This window comes from Hesperophylax consimilis, chromosome 25 (assembly GCF_061612785.1).
Source record: "Hesperophylax consimilis isolate HC1 chromosome 25, BYU_Hcon_1.0, whole genome shotgun sequence".
Taxonomy (NCBI): Eukaryota; Metazoa; Arthropoda; class Insecta; order Trichoptera; family Limnephilidae; genus Hesperophylax; species Hesperophylax consimilis.
In genome coordinates, this window is record NC_142860.1 from 1,854,136 (window position 1) to 1,866,572 (window position 12,437).

General features: G+C 31.1%; 1 protein-coding gene across 1 annotated transcript in view; it reads left to right on the forward strand.

Annotated features, from left to right (window-relative positions):
- LOC149411427 (octopamine receptor beta-2R-like) overlaps positions 1-12,437 on the forward strand; it is a 746,470-nt gene that overhangs the window by 577,417 nt on the left and 156,616 nt on the right. The window contains exon 3 of the mRNA XM_089646862.1: positions 10,674-10,719. The gene's annotated coding sequence lies outside the window, so the exon portion shown is untranslated. The remainder of the gene's footprint in view (positions 1-10,673; positions 10,720-12,437) is intronic.

Below are 12,437 nucleotides of genomic sequence, written 5' to 3' on the forward strand. Positions count from 1 at the left end.
GTAATCAGAAATCAAAATCAAAAATACTTTAAATTTGAACAAATTTAACAAATTTTAAACGAAAATAAATAAATTTGAACGCCACAACTACACCTTGTACAGTTATCGCTACTTAACCATAGAGGGCAGAAAAACGCGTAGGAATTAAACAAAAAATAAAATAAATAAATGCGTTTCGCTATTCGTCAACAGATGGAACTAAACACATAAATTGTTTGAAACTAATTGCGAAACATATATATTTTTATTAATCCAATAAAATCAAGAAACCTCGCATAAAATACAAATAAACAGAAACTGAATAAATAAATACATTATTAAAATAAACGTTAATAATTACAAAAATGGACTGCTATAGTTGCGATAGTATTATTAGTCCAAACAAGAGCATAAAATGCAGCATATGCTTAAATGCATTTCATTACACCTGCATTAATAGCACCGCAGAAAAATTTTAAAAAATGTCAAAAACACTCAGAGACAACTTGAAATGCAAAGAATGTAAAACATTGGATCCTAAAACTCAATCACAACCCAATTACACTCCTTCTTCTAGTAAGAACTTTCGGCCTAACGACTCAACATACACTGAAAACCCAGAAAATATGAATTACACTATAAATTACATCGACAAAAAATTCGATGAAATGAAAACAGTGATTTTAAATAAGATAGAAACGGAATCTGCGGACAATAAAAAATCGCTTCAATTTATAAGCGACCAATACGATACATTAATAAAATCTATTGAAAAAATTACACAGTTAGAAAAACAAATATCGGAAATAAAAAATGAACTAGAAAAAAAGAACATAGAATTCAAAAGTATTGTAATAAAAACAACAGAGTTGGAACAGGCGACACTGGAAAAGTATCTCGAAATATCAGGAATCCAAAATCATGATCTTAAAATGACAAAAAATAATAAAAGAAATAACTGATGTATGCGGAGTTCAAACTGAAGACACAGAAATTTCGAATATAAATTACATCCAAGATCACCGACCAAACCACCCAGCAAAAATAACTTTCAAATTAAATAAAAAAAATAAAATGAATGCGATACTTTCATCAAGAAGAGGTCTCACCACGGAGGTAATAAACCAGCCCGGAAAACAAAACATTTACATTGGAGAAGTAATGACGCCATATTACAAGCAACTAATGCGGAAATTAAAAAACCATGCAAAAATAATTAACTACAAATTTGTATGGTTTCGAAGAGGCCAACTATTAACCAGGAAGACCCCGGAAAGCAAAATCTTAAACAATATTAAACATTGTGATTATAAAAATAAACTAACATAAACACAACTCCACACGTAACTACACTTCACATCATATACTTACACTATTAATCACCAAAATGGCGGATTACATGGAATATACAGACTCGGACAACCAACACTACTGTGTAAGTACAAACGATTTTAATATATGGACAAATATCACAAAAGAAAAAAATAGAATCAAAATATTTCACCAAAACATTAGGTCGATTAATAAAAAGAAAATTTGATGAGTTTACGATATACCTACAACAGCTTGAAAATGATTTTGATATAATTGTTCTGACAGAATGCTGGTTGAACGATAAATATGTATCAAAAACAATCGAAAACTATAACACACACCACACAAGAAAACACAAAAATTAAAATGATGGCATAGTTATTTACACCAATGATAAAATAAACATAATCGTCAAAGAAATACACATCATAGACTCCATCTGCATACAAATAACATATGATAAAGAAACGTGTATTTTTGCGAAGTACAGATCTTCATCCAAAAACAACATTAAACCTTTCCTAACTGCACTAAACAATACTTTAAAAGAAAATCAACAAAAATAAAAATATCATCATCATTGGAGACCTAAACATAAACATCTTACAAAACGGACACCCACAAAACATAGAATACCTAACACTACTAGCACAGCATGGACTGGAGCCAACGATAAAGGTTCCAACACGAGTCACACAAAACACAAAAAGTTGTATAGATCATATAATGATCAAAACAAAACTGAAAACCAAAACCGTAGTACTTCAAAGCAATATCACAGATCACGACATGAATATGATAGCAATAGACACCGAAAACAGAAAACCCAACCAGCATAAAACATTCACAAAAAAAAAATTAACTACTCAAACTTGAAAAAAAAACTCAAAAAATAGACTGGAGTACAATATGCAAAATAGAGAACGTGGAAGAGGCCTGGGATAAATTTAATAAAATGTTAGCACAAGAAAAAAAATAACAACACTAAGATAAAAAAAGTAAAACTCACACACAAAGCAAAAAAAATCAAACTATGGATAACACAGGGAATATTAAACTGTATTCGTAAACGAGACAAAATTCAAAAACAAATTAAAAATACACCCTATGACATGTAACAATTTAACTACTATAAAAGATATATAAACATCTGCACGAAAATTATTATAGTGCCTAAGGAATTGTACTATAGAGAAAAACTTAAAAAAGAAAAAAATAACCCAAAGGAAATATGGAAAATATTAAAAGTAGATAGGTACATACACACAAAAAAACAAACAGAAAAATACTATATAAAATCTAAATATTAACTCAAAAAAATTAGATGTCAACACAAATACAGAAACTATAGCAAATCATGTGAATAACTTCTTCGCAAACATAGGAAAAGTTTTTGCGAACCGTAAATTGCATAACACAAACACACTAACAAAAACAAATAGATCAAATATCAATAAAAAAAACCGACACAACACAGATTTACAATAAAAACAACCTCGAAAGAGGAAATTGACAAAATAATACTGAATACCGAAATAAATAAAATAAATAACCCGAATACTGCTCTCTGTCAAGAGACACTTTAAAAATATTCTGAAAAAAAAACTACTGTCATTTAATTAATCTCACAAATATCCTTAGTTTTCCATAACTTCCTTTCTTTTTTAAAATTTATTATATTAATATATTATCCTTCACTACTATCAAAAAAAATACTACAGCAAACATACATTTATGTACAATTAATTATTTAAGTACTAACTAACAACAACATTTATGTACACTCCCCTTCCATACACAAGCAAATGCTTTCAATGGAAGAGTAGTAAAAAAAAACCCAAGATGTAAAATGAATTATGTACCATGTTAACATATTATTAAAAATAAAAAACAATTAAAAAAATAATAAAAAAATTAAAAAAAATAAAAACACATTAAAAAACCAAATTGCTCCTGGATTAGATGAGATAACAACGGATTACATTAATATATTGAAAAATGAAAATTTCAAACCTATAACACACTTAATCAACCTTAGTATAACACACACCTGCTTTCCTAGTACTCTTAAAAAAGGACTAGTGATCCCCATTTATAAATCCGGAGACAAAATGGAAATAACTAACTATAGACCAATCACTCTGTTAAACTCGCTTTCAAAGATTTTCAAAAGAGTATCAAAAAACCAAATTATAAAATACCTAGAAGAAAACAAATTAATCTCGGATAACCAATATGGATTTAGAGAAAAAATAGGCACAAAAGAAGCTTTGGCATGTACGATAGATTATATACATAGCAACTTAGATAAAGGGTAAAAATGCATAGCGATATATATAGATTTAGCTAAAGCCTTTGACTCAATCTGCCACAATTCACTTTTAAAAAAATTAGAAAACATGGGTATCAAAGGCAAGGAACTCCAACTATTAAAAAGTTATATGAGTAACAGAACACAACAAGTCAAAATTAAGAACCATACTAGTAAACCACTGCCGATTATATATGGAGTTCCACAAGGAAGCATACTAGAGCCCGTTCTTTTTAATATTTATATAAATTAACTTTGCAGCATGAAAATAGACGGTGAAATAGTTAGCTATGCTGACGACACAGTTTTACTCTTCAAATCTAAGGATTGGAATAATGTATATAACATAGCGAATTTGGGAATCTCGCAAGTGAAAACATGGCTAGACTCAAACATTCTTACACTTAACATATCAAAGACAAAATTCATAACATACAGTATAAATAGCACGGGACAGCCAAAAAACAACACAAACACCATAAAAATACACAAATGTTTAATAACCAACAACTGCGATTGCCCTCCTCTAGAAAAAACAGAACAAATAAAGTATCTAGGAATCGTAATTGACCATAACCTTAAATGGATACCTCACATCAAACAAATCGCAAATAAATTTCTCAAAACAATACACATTTTCCTAAACATAAGAAACATAGATAAAATAAAAAAATGAAAACAATATATTTTGCACTCTGCCAATCAATAATAGAATATGGAATTATTGCTTGGGGAGGAGCAACAAACTCGGCTATCAATTACATAGAAACAGCACAGAAAACGATCTTAAAGGTAATACTAAAAAAACATCGATTGACTGATACAGACCAAATATTCAACAGCTGTGACGTACTAGATATACGCCAATTATACGTTAAAACACTACTAAACTACATTTTTGACAAAAAAATAAATTTCATCATGCACAAAATAGCACTAACAGACCAATTAAACAAGCGTACAAAGAAAACATAAAAACTCAGACAGTAAATTCAAGCTTTGGACAAAGACACTACCAATACCATGCTATAAAAGCTTTCAACAGTCTAAAAATTGAAATGAAAATGGAGGAAAATAAAAATAAATTCACACACAAAATTACAAAATGGATTAAAGAACAAAAAAGACAATATTACCAAAATATCATAGCATAAAATAAAAATAAAACCTACACGTAACACACAAAACCAAAATAAATACGCATCACTCACAAACACACAAGATTATACACGGTGTCCGGAAACTCGTAGTACAAGCGGGAAACTGGAGAATCTACACCACATGGGGAACCCAAATAAACATAAAGTTTTTTGATTTGAGCATTTTCACAAAAAAAAAAAACCAAAAAAACATATTTTTCGGCTATTTTAGGGTTAAAGTTTTTTCTGGTGTTTAGGGTTAAACAACAGATGTTTTAACCCTGCAGAGCAGAAATATTTTATGATTACACCGGATTAAATGAAGGGTGATTTCAAAATAATGCTTCAAATCCGAGTTTCTTCATTTGTTTTACTTTCAAATAGTTTTAATTAGTTGTGTACTTTGATCTTCAGTAATAATTTATAAGAATTTGATTAAAAAAAAAAAAAAATCAACTTCTTACTCGATTTACTCGATAACGAAAACTCAAATCAAAAAAAATATACTACAAAATCAACTCCAAATGTGATGTAGATTCACTAGTTTCCCGCTTGTACTACGAGTTTTCGGACACCCTGTATATTAAATGTATTATTTTATCTTATATTGTAGATTGTATTTATATTATATTTTCATATTATAAAATGAAGGCCTCAGCACGGGCAAGCCACCCAGTGAGGCCAACATTACTGAAAAACTTTGAAATTTAAAAAAATATTGTACCAAATAAATAAAAAATGTAAAAATAATAATAATAATAAAAAATAAAAATAAATCATTGAAATTTTTCATCTGGAACAGAGTGTCTAAGAGAATGTAAAAAAGATTTTTAAAAAACTGATGAATCTACTTCAAAATTATCGGAGAAAATGTATTGAAAATAATATTTCACTCCGTCAGTCATTTTAGGGTACGTATGCATTTGCGAACCAAAACGGGAACCGTATCATGAATTACGTGAAAGGAACGAATCAATTGCAAGCCGTGTTTCGCGCCATTTGCGGTTACTTCGTTTCTTTCCCATAAGTTGAGGTTCAGTTCAGCAGTTCGGCTCGCGGATGTATACGTAGCATTAGATCATTTCGTGAACCTCGACGACTTCCTGCTCTATTTACCCCTCCGCCGGATATTGAATACAGCCTCTAACGGAACTATTTTCTCGTTTCCATATCTTAGTGTGATACTCGTTTAATTTATTTTTGATATACCAAAATACTTTCTTAATTGATTGAATGTCTTACCTCGTTTGGTTTTTAATCAAATACCGGGACAAGTTTCGGGTTATCGTTCACGTAATAAAATAAATTTAATTATTACATTATTCTCTAAAGACCGAAACATATTCCCAGTTAACGAATAACCTTTAAGGCGATTCGCTACGTCGTGTAATATTTTGAATTGAGCCGCTTTCAATAACACACCTTACGTAGATGGCGATAAAGGTAAAATTTCCGCTTCACACCATCCACCTGTTTTGATTTATGCAAGAAAAAAACATGGCCAAAAAATGTCTTTTATTTTATTCTGTGGATGTTCAGGCACAAATATTTAAATGTTTTTCGATAATTTTATAAATAACTTAATTTTCCATATTATACGATAAAACCATAACCGAAAATGGGTTCATAAGTAGGAGATTTTGAACTTTAAAGCAGTTTTCATAAGCCTATAAATTATTTTTTTCTGGGCTTATAAAAAGACTTTTACCTAAAACATGGTCGATTATTTCAAAAGCCAGGATGTATTCTACTCGCAGTATTTTATTAAATCATCTAAAACATTTCTAGATGACCAAATTTTCAAACCAAAAACACATAATTTTAAATTACTACGTAGTGCATTGCCTTAAATGTTAACACGTTAATGAGACTCTCGTGGAGGATGCCCTGTTTTAACTTATGACGCCAGTATGAAATTTAAAAAAAATTGTCCAAAAATAATCACCATTTTACCAATTTAAATTTTTATTGCCAATTTTTCTCCCAGGCCATGTAAATGTTCACATCCACACATAAACCCAACCTATGACTCTTTTAATATCGCTTCCTGCATCCCAGTTCACATAATAGTTTGAAAATATCTTCGTCGACACTCCCTACATATCAGGTTGATGTTCTCTTTTCATTTCTTTCACAGAATATAATATAAATATATTGAACGAAGTGCCAGCGAGTTTCGTAAATTGGCTATACTACAAGAAAAATATTCATGGCGCTTCGAAAGTCATCCGAAATATTTTCTACGAGAGCGAGTTCAGATATTTTCACTGTAGTGTGCGGAAAAAATTCACATAATAAAATATTATGTATTGAATGAAAACACAAAGACAATTTTACTTTTCAAATTTGTCTATAGATATTGATAATAATAAGCAGTTAGTTATTACATTGTTCGTATTACATAATAAGGCATGAAGTGATAAACTAATTGAAACGTGTTGTGAGCGTGTCTGCAAAGTAAAATTTTTGTTCCTTACTTCTACCAATATTTTCAAGAGCCGCATTCACGCTACCTACCAAATTACGTACTACGGACGGCCTATATAGGCAGACGCACGGCCTTGAACGAGCAGAGATCCTGAACCTGTCGAAGGCTCGGGATATGGGTAGCGTGATATGTCGTCCCTTCCAGCGAGGTCTTCGAGAAATCCAAGGCCGAAACGGATGATAACTATTTAATGTTTTAAATTGGCGCGCAACGTTGGGTTGTGATGAAAACAAAAAAAAATGTGTTGTGTTTTGGCTCTTAAAAGTGATAAAAATTGTAACAATTAAATTCAAAATATTTTTTATCTCCTTTGACCAACGCCATTTCCTAAGGAAATGATCATTGAAATCGTTTACCTTGTTGTTTAATTTCCTCAAAAATTAAAAAAAATCCACTAACCTTTTCGTTCAGGAATCCATTCTACTCTTAGGCACGTGTGTGTGTCGTTACTCAGAGAATTGTTTACCTTTGAATTTAATAAAGCTCATTCCACCGGCAGTTTCCAGAAGCCTCTTACATAATGTTAACAAAAACAACGGTGTTTTTGGGTGGGAAATGCGTATAGCGTACAGCACCTTTTCGGGCGCGAACATTTCCATAAATAATCCATGTTCCGGCGATATAAAAACGAATGTGAATTTGCTCCCCGTGTTTTGCGGAGGTGCTAATCAACAAAGGCGTGGAAATTGTCATTTCGCATTTTTATAGACACACTACCCAGAATTAAAACAATATCATTTCGGCCCAAAAAATTCACCTGAATTTCTCTTTACGTGGAACAGAGGTACCCAACCTGACATTTGCTTTTGTCTAATGCAAATTTAAACACATTCAAACTTCGTTTCAATTTCATTTTTAGTGCCTATAAATTGGCGTTTATCTAATGAAAATTTTACACTTTCGTAATACAGAAGTACCGTAAATTTCTACACAATTATTCGATTGTATGCTATACAAAAACAGCGCCATACAAATCATCATCTTAATATTAATATTTATTATTATTATGTAACCTGTTTTAAGGTAGGTTACATAAATGTAAAACAACATATTTCAGTTCAATATTAGTGACATATTTCAATGTTTGTGTGAAAAAAAACAGAATGCATGTCACTTAATTACAAAAAATAATTTAAAAGTACATTTTTTTATGCATTATTATTAAAGACGATCGGATTTAACGAAATTAAATAGTGATGTGGGACAGTTTTATTGTGAAAATTCTAGATAAAGATCGTACGTACGTCATTTACGGTCGTCGTCCTCTTTCTTCTCATACATTTTGTAAGAAAACGAAAAGAAAGAAGATACTAAGGTTTTGAAGGAACTTCTCTTTTACGAAAAGAAAACGACAGCATTATTCAGAAGGCGGTTATAGTTTAAATTTAATCTATATTTTGTAACTGTCATTAGAATTCACCGTTTTATATTGAGGCTTTTGCTATGATTAGTTGTCAGGTGGGAATAGTGATGTTTTAATTCTCAACCATTCTAAGCCCTCATTTTCTCTTCTTGTTAGTATCCCCCAGTATCCTCTTGAAACGAGGCGGAACCTGTCGAAATTCCCGGAATGAGGATGCCATACGTCTATTTGCTGTATTCAGTTGAAACTTTTATGAGATGTCTCATAAAAAATATATTTTGTGAAGTTTCCCTTGTAATGTTAACATAAGTTCGTTCGTAACTGCTGACCCTGCACCAATTGTAATTGCACCCACTGATAAGTTCGGAAGTCACCTCTGTTCTGGAGCCTCTAGACACCTGATAAAAATAACTCTTAAACACTTTATTAGTTTGTAAAATATTAAAATATTTAAATATATATTACATAGTATTTCAATGGAAGGTTCTCAAAATAACTGCATCATTAAAACCTTCGGTCGAGACAACATTAATCTGTATAATCATCACAAAAATGAATTTTACTGTGGTGTTTTTTTTAGCAGTGCATCTCCGGAATGAAAAACAGATGCTTATCTAATTCTGCTTAATCTGAAGTGTGCCACACCACAACACTGTTGACAACCCCTGGCAGGTCTATAAAAAGCGTGATAAATCATACGAAAACTCCTTTTTTACAGTTATCGTAAGCTTTATGAACTTTTCGCTACAAACAATGTGAGTGGGGAAGTATGAATTATATTAACACTTCGCAATTTTCATACGCTTTTGACGTGTTTATCTTTTAGCGTCGGTACTTTCAGGTTTGGTAAAAAACAAACTTTGACGCATTACGCTTAGATTTAATAACTGAAAAGGTGACATACAAACGAATTGAAAAGAATATATGACAAAGGGATGTTTTACCTCGCGTCGGACCAATTTTATTTATTTATTAATGTATGCCTGAGTGGATTACAGAGGATTCTAACAAAATGAAACGTAAAATGAATTTTTAAAAAATTAAAATACACAAAATTTTACAATTCAAAACACGTTTTTGTAGTATTTTAGGTTCAGTAATGTTTTCAAGCTTGAAATTGCTTCAGGCGTATGCAGTAACAACTGTTTGATTTATTATTGTCAAGATTTATATCTGTATGGCAAATTGTATGGAATCAAAATTATATTTAAACTTATTACATCAACTTTCCTCTCAAGGGAAAGGAGAGACGGACGCCATAAAATCTTGCGACCACTTCTTTCTTTATTCGTCTCAAACACAAACTTCTGTTATTTCCAAGTGCGTAATTGATTAATTCTACAATTCTTGTTTTCTTATGACATCCCTGACTTATTCTGCCATCCACTTGCTCTTCAAAAAAAATCCTGGCATCCATAGCATACGAGTTCATGTCAATACCAAATACTATCGTACTCTTCTCAATCTGTTTCATATCTCGTTCATCGACATGTCATTCTTTCTATTTAAGTCAGTATAATTTTGCACTTTAATTATTTGATTATTTATTGTTTTTAAATAAATTAATAATAAAAAAATTACAAAATTTTTGAAGATATTTTATTTATACATATAAAAAAAAGATTTTCACCAATATTTAATTGAAAAGGGTTGAAATATTTGTTCGTCAAAACAAACATTGGTTTACATACTTTTCAGCGCCATTTGCTGGACATAAAGGCAATACGCGCTATTGTTTCCCTATCTGCACAAACAGATTGAGCCATATCAACTAGTGGTACAGCTATTAACACGCCTAAAAACAGTGATTTGTTATTTTTTTCATAAAATAGGAATAATAAACAAAATTAAAGAAAAATCGTTTTCATAAATATAAATCGTCAGCATCTGTCTCAATGAGTTCTAAGTTAGTTTCTATTATTCAATAAATTCATTCCGACAAGTAAATTTATTTATTTTGTTATTTTTAATCATTTAACCATAAATTAATAGCCATAAATATATTCATATCAAACATAAATAAAAAATGTAAAGATTTTCATGACAAGATTAATAATATTATTTCCTTAATTGTTTCAGGATATATCAACAGATGGCACCACATCATTTCAGCTACTAATGTATAGTAAGTACCACCTTTAATCAATTTATTGTGTTATACGACGTAATAATCCTATAGCGAGAAACCCGTGCTTCTATATTTATATTATTAGGTTTTGTCTTAGGCCTTCCCCAAGGCCCAAGGCCTTTTATAAAGTACTAAATATGAAAAAAAAATCTCTGCCTCCTGAGGTCCTTCATAAAGTACTAATAATTTTTTCACTGTTTTCACACAGAATAATAAATTAAGTTATATGATTGATTTTTTTTCATGAGTTTTCTTACTAAAAGTTTTTCAAAATCGCAAGTATATTAGAAAATCTATCAAACCATTCGTTTGGGCCTGCAATCCCATTTTTAACCGATTTTACCTTGTTATTTTGCTATTGATATAATTAGTTATCTTATCCTTGCGACTACATACCTTCAAGATTCAGTCAAGTGATATGCATTAAATGAGTAATTCTAAAACCCTCAGCATTACCTCGGTAGGAATATAAATAAAATAATAATTAACTCTGCAGGGAAGCTAACGCACTTGCGATACTGAATGCACTGAGGCATGCGGCTGACTCGATCACTCAATTGAGTTCATCCATAATGATTTCGCAGAATTTTAAACGAATCTATTATTGAGGACCGTTAATATTTTTTAAATATTTATATATATAAATTACAAACAATACAAAACAAAAAGAACCTTTGTCTGTCCAACTGGAAAGGATTCCCGTTTCAGGACGGCCAAATTGTGTATTTAGTACATAATATTCTTACAATGGAGTGGCGATGCTGTCAAAACAAATTTCGGAAACATTGTTGATTGCATTCGAAGTGACAGGATGGTTTCATTATCCTTGAAAGAATCGCAAAGAGTAATGTATTACCAGGGTCAATTTGGATAACATTAGTAATTGCATTCAGAACAGATGAATAGTTTCTTATGATTCTTATGATGTGTAAATGTTCATGCTACCTACTAGACAACTAGAAAATGATCTTCTAACCTTCGAAAAATCTTAACACTTCCGTTCCGACAGGGGGGTACCCCACCTAACCTTACCTAACCTAACCTATCCTTAAAAAAATGTTAACACCATCGAAGGTGGGGTACCTTACTCTTTACGAAAGATTCGTGCGATATCTAAGTAGTTTTTGCACCACGTAACATATTATTATGGGCCATACTGAGAGTATCTTCCAGAGTGGATTGATTTAAGACCACCATTCAGAAATGAAACCATGCTTGAATTGACTTTGGCCGTGTTTGGTGACCAAATCTGAATAGTCAGGTACTTCTCCACCTTCCTCTTCCCCGTCTCTTTCCCCTCCCTATTAGTTTCAGCCTCACAACATTCAGTTTCAGGCGGTTAGAAGCAGTTGGGTTTCTTATGCGATTCACACATTCAAAAAAATGTTGTCGAAGAAAAACTATTAGGTAATCGTTGTGAATTTAAAAAAAATCCTAACTATTTTTCAAGATATTGTATAATATCCATCTAATTCCGTTGAAATTTTTTCTCTTCTGTTATTAATTACCTTTAAAACAAATCCTCGCTGCAAACAAGCCGTAAAATGATTTTTTCACTAGAAAGGGCTACAACAAAACATATATTTGAGTTAAGACTTTGTACTTAATGTTTTGCCATACTCAATGATACTGACTGCTGGGTAAAGATGAGCGATGTCCGGATAAAACGCCATGTATTAACAATATCTGAGTACTACTGAAAAGGGAAAAAGAGA